The 13,251-nt window shown below is 43.3% G+C and overlaps 1 pseudogene; it reads left to right on the forward strand.

Moving 5' to 3' along the window:
• Positions 1-767: 767 nt before the first annotated feature.
• LOC127922338 (RNA binding protein fox-1 homolog 1-like) overlaps positions 768-13,251 on the forward strand; it is a 54,265-nt pseudogene continuing 41,781 nt past the window's right edge.

Below are 13,251 nucleotides of genomic sequence, written 5' to 3' on the forward strand. Positions count from 1 at the left end.
TGCTAGTAAAATAGATGGTGGTGTAGGAGAAGCCTGCTAGTATAATAGATGGTGGTGTGAGAGAAGCCTGCTAGTAAAATAGATCGTGGTGTGAGAGAAGCCTGCTAGTAAAATAGATGGTAGTGTGAGAGAAGCCTGCTAGTAAAATAGATCGTGGTGTGAGAGAAGCCTGCTAGTAAAATAGATGGTAGTGTGAGAGAAGCCTGCTAGTAAAATAGATTGTGGTGTGAGAGAAGCCTGCTAGTAAAATAGATTGTGGTGTAGGAGAAGCCTGCTAGTATAATAGATGGTGGTGTAGGAGAAGCCTGCTAGTAAAATAGATCGTGGTGTGAGAGAAGCCTGCTAGTAAAATAGATGGTAGTGTGAGAGAAGCCTGCCAGTAAAATAGATGGTGATGCCGGTTGGCTGACTGGCTTTATTGATTGACTGTATTGCTGTCCGACTGACTGATTGTTTGGCTGGCAAATTAGTTATTGGCTGTCTGACATGCTGGTTGGTTGGTTGACTGGCTGGATGGTTGGTTGACTGGCTGGTTGGTTGACTGGCTGGTTTGTTGGTTGACTGGCTGGTTGACTGGCTGGTTGGTTGACAGGCTGGTTGGTTGACTGGTTGGTTGGTTGACTGGCTGGTTGGTTGACTGGCTGGTTGACTTACTGACCTGACTGGCTGGTTGGTTGACTGGCTGGCTGGTTGACTGGCTGGTTGGTTGGTTGACTGGCTGGTTGACTTACTGACCTGACTGGCTGGTTGGTTGACTGGCTGGTTGACTGGCTGGTTGGTTGGTTGACTGGCTGGTTGACTTACTGACCTGACTGGCTGGTTGGTTGACTGGCTGGTTGGTTGACTGGTTGGTTGGTTGACTGGCTGGCTGGCTGGTTGACTTACTGACCTGACTGGCTGGTTGGTTGACTGGCTGGCTGGTTGACTTACTGACTGGCTCACTGAATGGATGACTGGCTGACTTGCTTTGTATTAATTGTTCAATCTGGTCTGGTACTAACTCTCTCCCCCTCTCTCCCTCCTCTCCCCCTGCAGGGTAACCAGGAGGCCCCTCCCCCTCCAGACTCCAGGACTCAGCCGTACCCCTCCGCCCAATTTGCCCCCTCAGAACGGCCTGCCCGCTGAGTTCACCGCCTCACACCTCACCCTGCGCCCCGACTACACAGGACAGCCCCCCGTCAGCGAACACACCCTCAACATGTACCCACTTCACAGAACCACAGTGAACAGAGTGGACAGGACACCAGGATACAGACCGTCTCAGCCACAGCCACAGTAAGACATCTCTACTTCATTACAACATCTTGGATATATACTGTTACTGGCATACTGTATATTACTGTTATATATTACTGTTATATATTACTATTTTATACAACAGGTGGTTCTAATCCTGAATGCTGATTGGTTAGCACCGGCTAAATCTATAATGTTAAAATGCCCATTTATTCTGTTCCATCTGACTGCGCAATCCACTATCTCATCAGCCCAGCCAGGCAATTTATAAACTTGATCTCCACTATAAAAGTAATCCAGACATTATCTCCCATTTCTTTAAGACTAACATTTAGTTTTCAACAGCGGAGATTTATATCAACCTTGCTGTCTGTCTCTCTGACATTTACAACATTGTTTCAGTATTTAAATTCGATCTCCAGCTGTCGCATAGTAATGAACGTGTCGGGAGTCGGGAACGAGACCTGCAAGCAGGCAGCGCTTCTCAGCCCGTCGAAATCATGAATCAGATGGCATCATTTTTATGGAATAAACCTAAAACAAAGACATGGCAATGGAAAAAGGGGGTAAAACAAAATTAAGTGCTGCTAGTTTACAGTCTTTCCAGCTTCCGCTTGAGGTGGTTGTGTTAGCTGTTGTTGTTGGCTAGCTCCTCTGAACAGCAGTGTCCAGCTTCCTCTTGAAGTGGTTGTGTTAGCTGTTGTTGTTGGCTAGCTCCTCTGAACAACAGTGTCCAGCTTCCTCTTGAAGTGGTTGTGTTAGCTGTTGTTGTTGGCTAGCTCCTCTGAACAACAGTGTCCAGCTTCCTCTTGAGGTGGTTGTGTTAGCTGTTGTTGTTGGCTAGCTCCTCTGAACAACAGTGTCCAGCTTCCTCTTGAAGTGGTTGTGTTAGCTGTTGTTGTTGACCTTCGTCCCAGTCTGAGGTCCTGAAAGTTCTGGAGCAGGTTTTCACCAAGGAACTTTCAGTACTTTGCTCCGTTCATCTTTGTCTCGATCCTAACGAGTCTACCAGTTCCTGCCGCTGAAAAACATCCCCACAGCATGATGTTGCCACCACCATGCTTCACTGTAGGGATGGTGCCAGGTTTCCTCCAGACGTGACACTTGGAATCCAGGCCAAAGACTACTGGTTTCATCAGACCAGAGGTCTGAGAGTCTTTAGGTGCCTTTTGGCAAACATCAAGCGGACTGTGCTGTGCCTTTTACAGAGGAGTGGCTTCTGTCTGGCCACTCTACCATAAAGGCCTAATTGGTGGAGTGCTGTAGAGATGGTTGTCCTTCTGGAAGGTTCTCCCATCTCCACAGAGTAACTCTGGGGCTCTGTCAGAGTGACCATCGGGTTCTTGGTCACCTCCTGACCAAGGCCCTTCTCCCTATTGCACAGTTTGGCTGGGAGGCCAGCTCTGGAAAGGTCTTGGTGGTTCCAAACTTCTTCACTTTAAGAATGACGGAGGCCATTGGGTTCTTGGGGACCTTCAATGTTGCAGACCTTTTTTGGTACCCTTCCCCAGATCTGTGCCTCGACACAATCCTGTCTTGGAGCTCTAAGGACAATTCCTTCGACCTCATGGCTTGGTTTTTGCTCTGACATGCACTGTCAACTGTGGTTCCTTTATATAGACAGGTGTGTGCCTTTCCAAATCATGTCCAATCAATTGAATTTACCACAGGTGTTCTCAAATCAAGTTGTAGAAGGATCTCAAGGATGATCAATGAAGTAGTACATTGATCTAAGTGGTGCATTGATCCACCGTCGTCCGGGCTTGGCCGGTGCAGGCCGTCATTGTAAATAAAATTTTGTTCTCAACTGACTGTTTTCGTTTGGTCATTATGGGGTATTGTGATGTCATTATGGGGTATTGTGATGTCATTATGGGGTATTGTGATGTCATTATTGGGTATTGTGATGTCATTACGGGGTATTGTGATGTCATTATGGGGTATTGTGATGTCATTATGGGGTATTGTGATGTCATTATGAGGTACTGTGTGTAGATAGACAAGTCATTGTATTCATTTAATCCATATTAGAATAAGGAAGGCACCCTATTACTGTTATATAATACTTTTGGAATACACCAGATCGTCTCGGCCATAGTAAGTGTGTGTGTGTGTGTGTGTGTGTGTGTGTGTGTGTGTGTGTGTGTGTGTGTGTGTGTGTGTGTGTGTGTGTGCGCGTACACTATACCCTTCATAGGATGCAGATTTGGACCTAGTGTACACTATACCCTTCACAAGGATGCAGAATTGTACCTAGTGTACACTATACCCTTCACAAGGATGCAGATTTGTACCTAGTGTACACTATACCCTTCACAAGGCTGCAGAATTGTACCTAGTGTACACTATACCCTTCACAAGGATGCAGATTTGTACCTAGTGTACACTATACCCTTCACAAGGATGCAGAATTGGACCTAGTGTACACTATACCCTTCACAAGGATGCAGATTTGTACCTAGTGTACACTATACCCTTCACAAGGATGCAGATTTGTACCTAGTGTACACTATACCCTTCACAAGGCTGCAGAATTGTACCTAGTGTACACTATACCCTTCACAAGGATGCAGATTTGTACCTAGTGTACACTATACCCTTCACAAGGATGCAGAATTGTACCTAGTGTACACTATACCCTTCACAAGGATGCAGATTTGTACCTAGTGTACACTATACCCTTCACAAGGATGCAGAATTGTACCTAGTGTACACTATACCCTTCACAAGGATGCAGATTTGTACCTAGTGTACACTATACCCTTCACAAGGATGCAGATTTGTACCTAGTGTACACTATACCCTTCACAAGGATGCAGATTTGTACCTAGTGTACACTATACCCTTCACAAGGATGCAGAATTGTACCTAGTGTACACTATACCCTTCACAAGGATGCAGATTTGTACCTAGTGTACACTATACCCTTCACAAGGATGCAGAATTGTACCTAGTGTACACTATACCCTTCACAAGGATGCAGAATTGTACCTAGTGTACACTATTCTCCTCAGAGCACCAGGTTATCCGAGGCCTTTACTGCAGGTCTCAAGCTGTGTTCTGATTCGTTGTTTCATTAATAGAATTCATCTGATGTTGAAAGCTGTTTTTTGGAATGCTTCCGTCTAGACACAAACATCCTGTGGTAGTCATTTGATTTATCATCCCTCTCTCTATCATAAATATGGATATTGCCATTCACCCAGAGTGCAATACAATCCAGTATTAGTTTGCATGGTAATGAGAAATATTTTCTCCCTCAAGCACTGAGAAAAAACGTTTAGTTTTTATTTTCTTGTCTTTTTAAAGTTGTTTCATGCATGTGTTATTAGTCTTTAGCTTGGAAGGAGAGAACTAGGAGAAGAGAAGTGATGAAGGAGAACTAGGAGAAGATAAGTGATGAAGGAGAACTAGGAGAAGATAAGTGATGAAGGAGAACTAGGAGAAGAGAAGTGATGAAGGAGAACTAGGAGAAGATAAGTGATGAAGGAGAGAACTAGGAGAAGATAAGTGATGAAGGAGAACTAGGAGAAGATAAGTGATGAAGGAGAACTAGGAGAAGAGAAGTGATGAAGGAGAACTAGGAGAAGAGAAGTAATGAAGGAGAACTAAGAGAAGAGAAGTGATGAAGGAGAGAACTAGGAGAAGAGAAGTGATGAAGGAGAACTAGGAGAAGATAAGTGATGAAGGAGAGAACTAGGAGAAGATAAGTGATGAAGGAGAACTAGGAGAAGAGAAGTGATGAAGGAGAACTAGGAGAAGATAAGTGATGAAGGAGAACTAGGAGAAGAGAAGTGATGAAGGAGAACTAGGAGAAGAGAAGTGATGAAGGAGAGAACTAGGAGAAGAGAAGTGATGAAGGAGAGAACTAGGAGAAGAGAAGTGATGAAGGAGAGAACTAGGAGAAGAGAAGTGATGAAGGAGAACTAGGAGAAGAGAAGTAATGAAGGAGAACTAGGAGAAGAGAAGTGATGAAGGAGAACTAGGAGAAGAGAAGTGATGAAGGAGAGAACTAGAGAAGATAAGTGATGAAGGAGAACTAGGAGAAGAGAAGTGATGAAGGAGAGAACTAGGAGAAGAGAAGTGATGAAGGAGAGAACTAGGAGAAGAGAAGTGATGAAGGAGAACTAGGAGAAGAGAAGTGATGAAGGAGAGAACTAGGAGAAGAGAAGTGATGAAGGAGAGAACTAGGAGAAGAGAAGTGATGAAGGAGAACTAGGAGAAGAGAAGTGATGAAGGAGAGAACTAGGAGAAGAGAAGTGATGAAGGAGAACTAGGAGAAGAGAAGTGATGAAGGAGAGAACTAGGAGAAGAGAAGTGATGAAGGAGAACTAGGAGAAGATAAGTGATGAAGGAGAACTAGGAGAAGATAAGTGATGAAGGAGAGAACTAGGAGAAGAGAAGTGATGAAGGAGAGAACTATGAGAAGAGAAGTGATGAAGGAGAACTAGGAGAAGAGAAGTGATGAAGGAGAACTAGGAGAAGAGAAGTGATGAAGGAGAGAACTAGGAGAAGATAAGTGATGAAGGAGAACTAGGAGAAGAGAAGTGATGAAGGAGAGAACTAGGAGAAGATAAGTGATGAAGGAGAGAACTAGGAGAAGAGAAGTGATGAAGGAGAACTAGGAGAAGAGAAGTGATGAAGGAGAGAACTAGGAGAAGAGAAGTGATGAAGGAGAACTAGGAGAAGATAAGTGATGAAGGAGAGAACTAGGAGAAGAGAAGTGATGAAGGAGAGAACTAGGAGAAGAGAAGTGATGAAGGAGAACTAGGAGAAGATAAGTGATGAAGGAGAGAACTAGGAGAAGAGAAGTGATGAAGGAGAACTAGGAGAAGATAAGTGATGAAGGAGAACTAGGAGAAGATAAGTGATGAAGGAGAGAACTAGGAGAAGAGAAGTGATGAAGGAGAGAACTATGAGAAGAGAAGTGATGAAGGAGAGAACTAGAGGAAGATAAGTGATGAAGGAGAGAACTAGGAGAAGATAAGTGATGAAGGAGAGAACTAGGAGAAGAGAAGTGATGAAGGAGAAAACTAGGAGAAGAGAAGTGATGAAGAGAGAACTAGGAGAAGAGAAGTGATGAAGGAGAGAACTAGGAGAAGATAAGTGATGAAGGAGAGAACTAGGAGAAGATAAGTGATGAAGGAGAGAACTAGGAGAAGATAAGTGATGAAGGAGAGAACTAGGAGAAGAGAAGTGATGAAGGAGAGAACTAGGAGAAGAGAAGTAATGAAGGAGAGAACTAGGAGAAGATAAGTGATGGAGAGAACTAGGAGAAGATAAGTGATGAAGGAGAGAACTAGGAGAAGAGAAGTGATGAAGGAGAACTAGGAGAAGATAAGTGATGAAGGAGAGAACTAGGAGAAGAGAAGTGATGAAGGAGAGAACTAGGAGAAGATAAGTGATGAAGGAGAACTAGGAGAAGATAAGTGATTAAGGAGAACTAGGAGAAGATAAGTGATGAAGGAGAACTAGGAGAAGATAAGTGATGAAGGAGAGAACTAGGAGAAGAGAAGTGATGAAGGAGAGAACTAGGAGAAGATAAGTGATGAAGGAGAGAACTAGGAGAAGATAAGTGATGAAGGAGAGAACTAGGAGAAGATAAGTGATGAAGGAGAGAACTAGGAGAAGATAAGTGATGAAGGAGAGAACTAGGAGAAAGAGAAGTAATGAAGGAGAGAACTAGGAGAAGAGAAGTGATGAAGGAGAGAACTAGGAGCAGAGAAAAGATGAAGGAGAGAACTAGGAGAAGTGATGAAGGAGAGAACTAGGAGAAGAGAAGTGATGAAGGAGAGAACTAGGAGAAGAGAAGTGATGAAGAGAGGGGAGAGGAAGATTGAATGAGATAACTAGGAGAAGAGAAGTGATGAAGGAGAGAACTAGGAGAAGAGAAGTGATGAAGGAGAGAACTAGGAGAAGAGAAGTAATGAAGGAGAGAACTAGGAGAAGAGAAGTGATGAAGGAGAGAACTAGGAGAAGAGAAGTAATGAAGGAGAGAACTAGGAGAAGAGAAGTAATGAAGGAGAGAACTAGGAGAAGAGAAGTGATGAAGGAGAGAACTAGGAGCAGAGAAGTGATGAAGGAGAGAACTAGGAGAAGTGATGAAGGAGAGAACTAGGAGAAGAGAAGTGATGAAGGAGAGAACTAGGAGAAGAGAAGTGATGAAGAGAGGGAGAGGTAGATTGAATGAGATAACTAGGAGAAGAGAAGTGATGAAGGAGAGAACTAGGAGAAGAGAAGTGATGAAGGAGAGAACTAGGAGAAGAGAAGTAATGAAGGAGAGAACTAGGAGAAGAGAAGTAATGAAGGAGATAACTAGGAGAAGAGAAGTGATGAAGGAGAGAACTAGGAGCAGAGAAGTAATGAAGGAGAGAACTAGGAGAAGAGAAGTAATGAAGGAGAGAACTAGGAGAAGAGAAGTGATGAAGGAGAGAACTAGGAGCAGAGAAGTGATGAAGGAGAGAACTAGGAGAAGTGATGAAGGAGAGCACTAGGAGAAGAGAAGTGATGAAGGAGAGAACTAGGAGAAGAGAAGTGATGAAGGAGAGAACTATGAGAAGAGAAGTGATGAAGGAGAACTAGGAGAAGAGAAGTGATGAAGGAGAACTAGGAGAAGAGAAGTGATGAAGGAGAGAACTAGGAGAAGAGAAGTGATGAAGGAGAACTAGGAGAAGAGAAGTGATGAAGGAGAGAACTAGGAGAAGAGAAGTGATGAAGGAGAACTAGGAGAAGATAAGTGATGAAGGAGAACTAGGAGAAGAGAAGTGATGAAGGAGAACTAGGAGAAGAGAAGTGATGAAGGAGAGAACTAGGAGAAGATAAGTGATGAAGGAGAGAACTAGGAGAAGATAAGTGATGAAGGAGAGAACTAGGAGAAGAGAAGTAATGAAGGAGAACTAGGAGAAGATAAGTGATGAAGGAGAGAACTAGGAGAAGAGAAGTGATGAAGGAGAACTAGGAGAAGATAAGTGATGAAGGAGAACTAGGAGAAGAGAAGTGATGAAGGAGAGAACTAGGAGAAGAGAAGTGATGAAGGAGAGAACTAGGAGAAGATAAGTGATGAAGGAGAGAACTAGGAGAAGAGAAGTGATGAAGGAGAGAACTAGGAGAAGAGAAGTAATGAAGGAGAGAACTAGGAGAAGATAAGTGATGAGAGAACTAGAGAAGATAAGTGATGGAGAGAACTAGGAGAAGATAAGTGATGAAGGAGAACTAGGAGAAGATAAGTGATGAAGGAGAACTAGGAGAAGATACGTGATGAAGGAGAGAACTAGGAGAAGAGAAGTGATGAAGGAGAGAACTAGGAGAAGATAAGTGATGAAGGAGAACTAGGAGAAGATAAGTGATGAAGGAGAGAACTAGAGAAGATAAGTGATGAAGGAGAACTAGGAGAAGATAAGTGATGAAGGAGAGAACTAGGAGAAGATAAGTGATGAAGGAGAGAACTAGGAGAAGATAAGTGATGAAGGAGAGAACTAGGAGAAGAGAAGTGATGAAGGAGAGAACTAGGAGAAGAGAAGTAATGAAGGAGAGAACTAGGAGAAGATAAGTGATGGAGAGAACTAGGAGAAGATAAGTGATGGAGAGAACTAGGAGAAGATAAGTGATGAAGGAGAACTAGGAAGATAAGTGATGAAGGAGAACTAGGAGAAGATACGTGATGAAGGAGAGAACTAGGAGAAGAGAAGTGATGAAGGAGAGAACTAGGAGAAGATAAGTGATGAAGGAGAACTAGGAGAAGATAAGTGATTAAGGAGAACTAGGAGAAGATAAGTGATGAAGGAGAACTAGGAGAAGATAAGTGATGAAGGAGAGAACTAGGAGAAGAGAAGTGATGAAGGAGAGAACTAGGAGAAGAGAAGTAATGAAGGAGAACTAGGAGAAGAGAAGTGATGAAGGAGAGAACTAGGAGAAGAGAAGTGATGAAGGAGAGAACTAGGAGAAGAGAATTGATGAAGGAGAACTAGGAGAAGATAAGTGATGAAGGAGAGAACTAGGAGAAGAGAAGTAATGAAGGAGAGAACTAGGAGAAGAGAAGTGATGAAGGAGAGAACTAGGAGCAGAGAAAAGATGAAGGAGAGAACTAGGAGAAGTGATGAAGGAGAGAACTAGGAGAAGAGAAGTGATGAAGGAGAGAACTAGGAGAAGAGAAGTGATGAAGAGAGGGGAGAGGAAGATTGAATGAGATAACTAGGAGAAGAGAAGTGATGAAGGAGAGAACTAGGAGAAGAGAAGTGATGAAGGAGAGAACTAGGAGAAGAGAAGTAATGAAGGAGAGAACTAGGAGAAGAGAAGTGATGAAGGAGAGAACTAGGAGAAGAGAAGTAATGAAGGAGAGAACTAGGAGAAGAGAAGTAATGAAGGAGAGAACTAGGAGAAGAGAAGTGATGAAGGAGAGAACTAGGAGCAGAGAAGTGATGAAGGAGAGAACTAGGAGAAGTGATGAAGGAGAGAACTAGGAGAAGAGAAGTGATGAAGGAGAGAACTAGGAGAAGAGAAGTGATGAAGAGAGGGGAGAGGTAGATTGAATGAGATAACTAGGAGAAGAGAAGTGATGAAGGAGAGAACTAGGAGAAGAGAAGTGATGAAGGAGAGAACTAGGAGAAGAGAAGTAATGAAGGAGAGAACTAGGAGAAGAGAAGTAATGAAGGAGATAACTAGGAGAAGAGAAGTGATGAAGGAGAGAACTAGGAGCAGAGAAGTAATGAAGGAGAGAACTAGGAGAAGAGAAGTAATGAAGGAGAGAACTAGGAGAAGAGAAGTGATGAAGGAGAGAACTAGGAGCAGAGAAGTGATGAAGGAGAGAACTAGGAGAAGTGATGAAGGAGAGCACTAGGAGAAGAGAAGTGATGAAGGAGAGAACTAGGAGAAGAGAAGTGATGAAGAGAGGGAGAGGAAGATTGAATGAGATAACTAGGAGAAGAGAAGTGATGAAGGAGAGAACTAGAGCAGAGAAGTGATGAAGGAGTGAACTAGGAGAAGTGATGAAGGAGAAAACTAGGAGAAGAGAAGTGATGGAGAGAACTAGGAGAAGAGAAGTAATGAAGGAGAGAACTAGGAGAAGAGAAGTGATGAAGGAGAACTAGGAGAAGAGAAGTGATGAAGGAGAGAACTAGGAGAAGAGAAGTAATGAAGGAGAGAACTAGGAGAAGAGAAGTGATGAAGGCTAGAGGGGAGACGGAGAGAGACGGAAAGAGGGGAGAGGAAGAGAGAAGGAGAGAACTAGGAGAAGAGAAGTAATGAAGGAGAGAACTAGGAGAAGAGAAGTAATGAAGGAGAGAACTAGGAGAAGAGAAGTGATGAAGGCTAGAGGGGAGACGGAGAGAGACGGAAAGAGGGGAGAGAAAGAGAGAACTAGGAGAAGAGAAGTGATGAAGGAGAGAACTAGGAGCAGAGAAGTGATGAAGGAGAGAACTAGGAGAAGTGATGAAGGAGAGAACTAGGAGAAGAGAAGTGATGAAGGAGAGAACTAGGAGAAGAGAAGTGATGAAGAGAGGGGAGAGGTAGATTGAATGAGATAACTAGGAGAAGAGAAGTGATGAAGGAGAGAACTAGGAGAAGAGAAGTGATGAAGGAGAGAACTAGGAGAAGAGAAGTAATGAAGGAGAGAACTAGGAGAAGAGAAGTAATGAAGGAGATAACTAGGAGAAGAGAAGTGATGAAGGAGAGAACTAGGAGCAGAGAAGTAATGAAGGAGAGAACTAGGAGAAGAGAAGTAATGAAGGAGAGAACTAGGAGAAGAGAAGTGATGAAGGAGAGAACTAGGAGCAGAGAAGTGATGAAGGAGAGAACTAGGAGAAGTGATGAAGGAGAGCACTAGGAGAAGAGAAGTGATGAAGGAGAGCACTAGGAGAAGAGAAGTGATGAAGGAGAGCACTAGGAGAAGAGAAGTGATGAAGGAGAGAACTAGGAGAAGAGAAGTGATGAAGAGAGGGGAGAGGAAGATTGAATGAGATAACTAGGAGAAGAGAAGTGATGAAGGAGAGAACTAGGAGAAGAGAAGTGATGAAGGAGAGAACTAGGAGAAAGAGAAGTAATGAAGGAGAGAACTAGGAGAAGAGAAGTGATGAAGGAGAGAACTAGGAGCAGAGAAGTGATGAAGGAGTGAACTAGGAGAAGTGATGAAGGAGAAAACTAGGAGAAGAGAAGTGATGGAGAGAACTAGGAGAAGAGAAGTGATGAAGGAGAGAACTAGGAGAAGTGATGAAGGAGAGAACTAGGAGAAGATAAGTGATGAAGGAGAGAACTAGGAGAAGAGAAGTGATGAAGGAGAGAACTAGGAGAAGAGAAGTAATGAAGGAGAGAACTAGGAGAAGATAAGTGATGGAGAGAACTAGGAGAAGATAAGTGATGGAGAGAACTAGGAGAAGATAAGTGATGAAGGAGAACTAGGAGAAGATAAGTGATGAAGGAGAACTAGGAGAAGATACGTGATGAAGGAGAGAACTAGGGAGAAGAGAAGTGATGAAGGAGAGAACTAGGAGAAGATAAGTGATGAAGGAGAACTAGGAGAAGGTAAGTGATGAAGGAGAGAACTAGGAGAAGATAAGTGATGAAGGAGAACTAGGAGAAGATAAGTGATGAAGGAGAGAACTAGGAGAAGAGAAGTGATGAAGGAGAGAACTAGGAGAAGAGAAGTGATGAAGGAGAGAACTAGGAGAAGAGAAGTGATGAAGGAGAGAACTAGGAGAAGAGAAGTGATGAAGGAGAGAACTAGGAGAAGAGAAGTGATGAAGGAGAGAACTAGGAGAAGATAAGTGATGAAGGAGAGAACTAGGAGAAGAGAAGTAATGAAGGAGAGAACTAGGAGAAGAGAAGTGATGAAGGAGAGAACTAGGAGCAGAGAAAAGATGAAGGAGAGAACTAGGAGAAGTGATGAAGGAGAGAACTAGGAGAAGAGAAGTGATGAAGGAGAGAACTAGGAGAAGAGAAGTGATGAAGAGAGGGAGAGGAAGATTGAATGAGATAACTAGGAGAAGAGAAGTGATGAAGGAGAGAACTAGGAGAAGAGAAGTGATGAAGGAGAGAACTAGGAGAAGAGAAGTAATGAAGGAGAGAACTAGGAGAAGAGAAGTGATGAAGGAGAGAACTAGGAGAAGAGAAGTAATGAAGGAGAGAACTAGGAGAAGAGAAGTAATGAAGGAGAGAACTAGGAGAAGAGAAGTGATGAAGGAGAGAACTAGGAGCAGAGAAGTGATGAAGGAGAGAACTAGGAGAAGTGATGAAGGAGAGAACTAGGAGAAGAGAAGTGATGAAGGAGAGAACTAGGAGAAGAGAAGTGATGAAGAGAGGGGAGAGGTAGATTGAATGAGATAACTAGGAGAAGAGAAGTGATGAAGGAGAGAACTAGGAGAAGAGAAGTGATGAAGGAGAGAACTAGGAGAAGAGAAGTAATGAAGGAGAGAACTAGGAGAAGAGAAGTAATGAAGGAGATAACTAGGAGAAGAGAAGTGATGAAGGAGAGAACTAGGAGCAGAGAAGTAATGAAGGAGAGAACTAGGAGAAGAGAAGTAATGAAGGAGAGAACTAGGAGAAGAGAAGTGATGAAGGAGAGAACTAGGAGCAGAGAAGTGATGAAGGAGAGAACTAGGAGAAGTGATGAAGGAGAGCACTAGGAGAAGAGAAGTGATGAAGGAGAGAACTAGGAGAAGAGAAGTGATGAAGAGAGGGGAGAGGAAGATTGAATGAGATAACTAGGAGAAGAGAAGTGATGAAGGAGAGAACTAGGAGCAGAGAAGTGATGAAGGAGTGAACTAGGAGAAGTGATGAAGGAGAAAACTAGGAGAAGAGAAGTGATGGAGAGAACTAGGAGAAGAGAAGTAATGAAGGAGAGAACTAGGAGAAGAGAAGTGATGAAGGAGAACTAGGAGAAGAGAAGTGATGAAGGAGAGAACTAGGAGAAGAGAAGTAATGAAGGAGAGAACTAGGAGAAGAGAAGTGATGAAGGCTAGAGGGGAGACGGAGAGAGACGGAAAGAGGGGAGAGGAAGAGAGAAGGAGAGAACTAGGAGAAGAG

Source organism: Oncorhynchus keta, unplaced genomic scaffold, assembly GCF_023373465.1.
Source record: "Oncorhynchus keta strain PuntledgeMale-10-30-2019 unplaced genomic scaffold, Oket_V2 Un_contig_2534_pilon_pilon, whole genome shotgun sequence".
In the NCBI taxonomy this organism is placed as follows: Eukaryota; Metazoa; Chordata; class Actinopteri; order Salmoniformes; family Salmonidae; genus Oncorhynchus; species Oncorhynchus keta.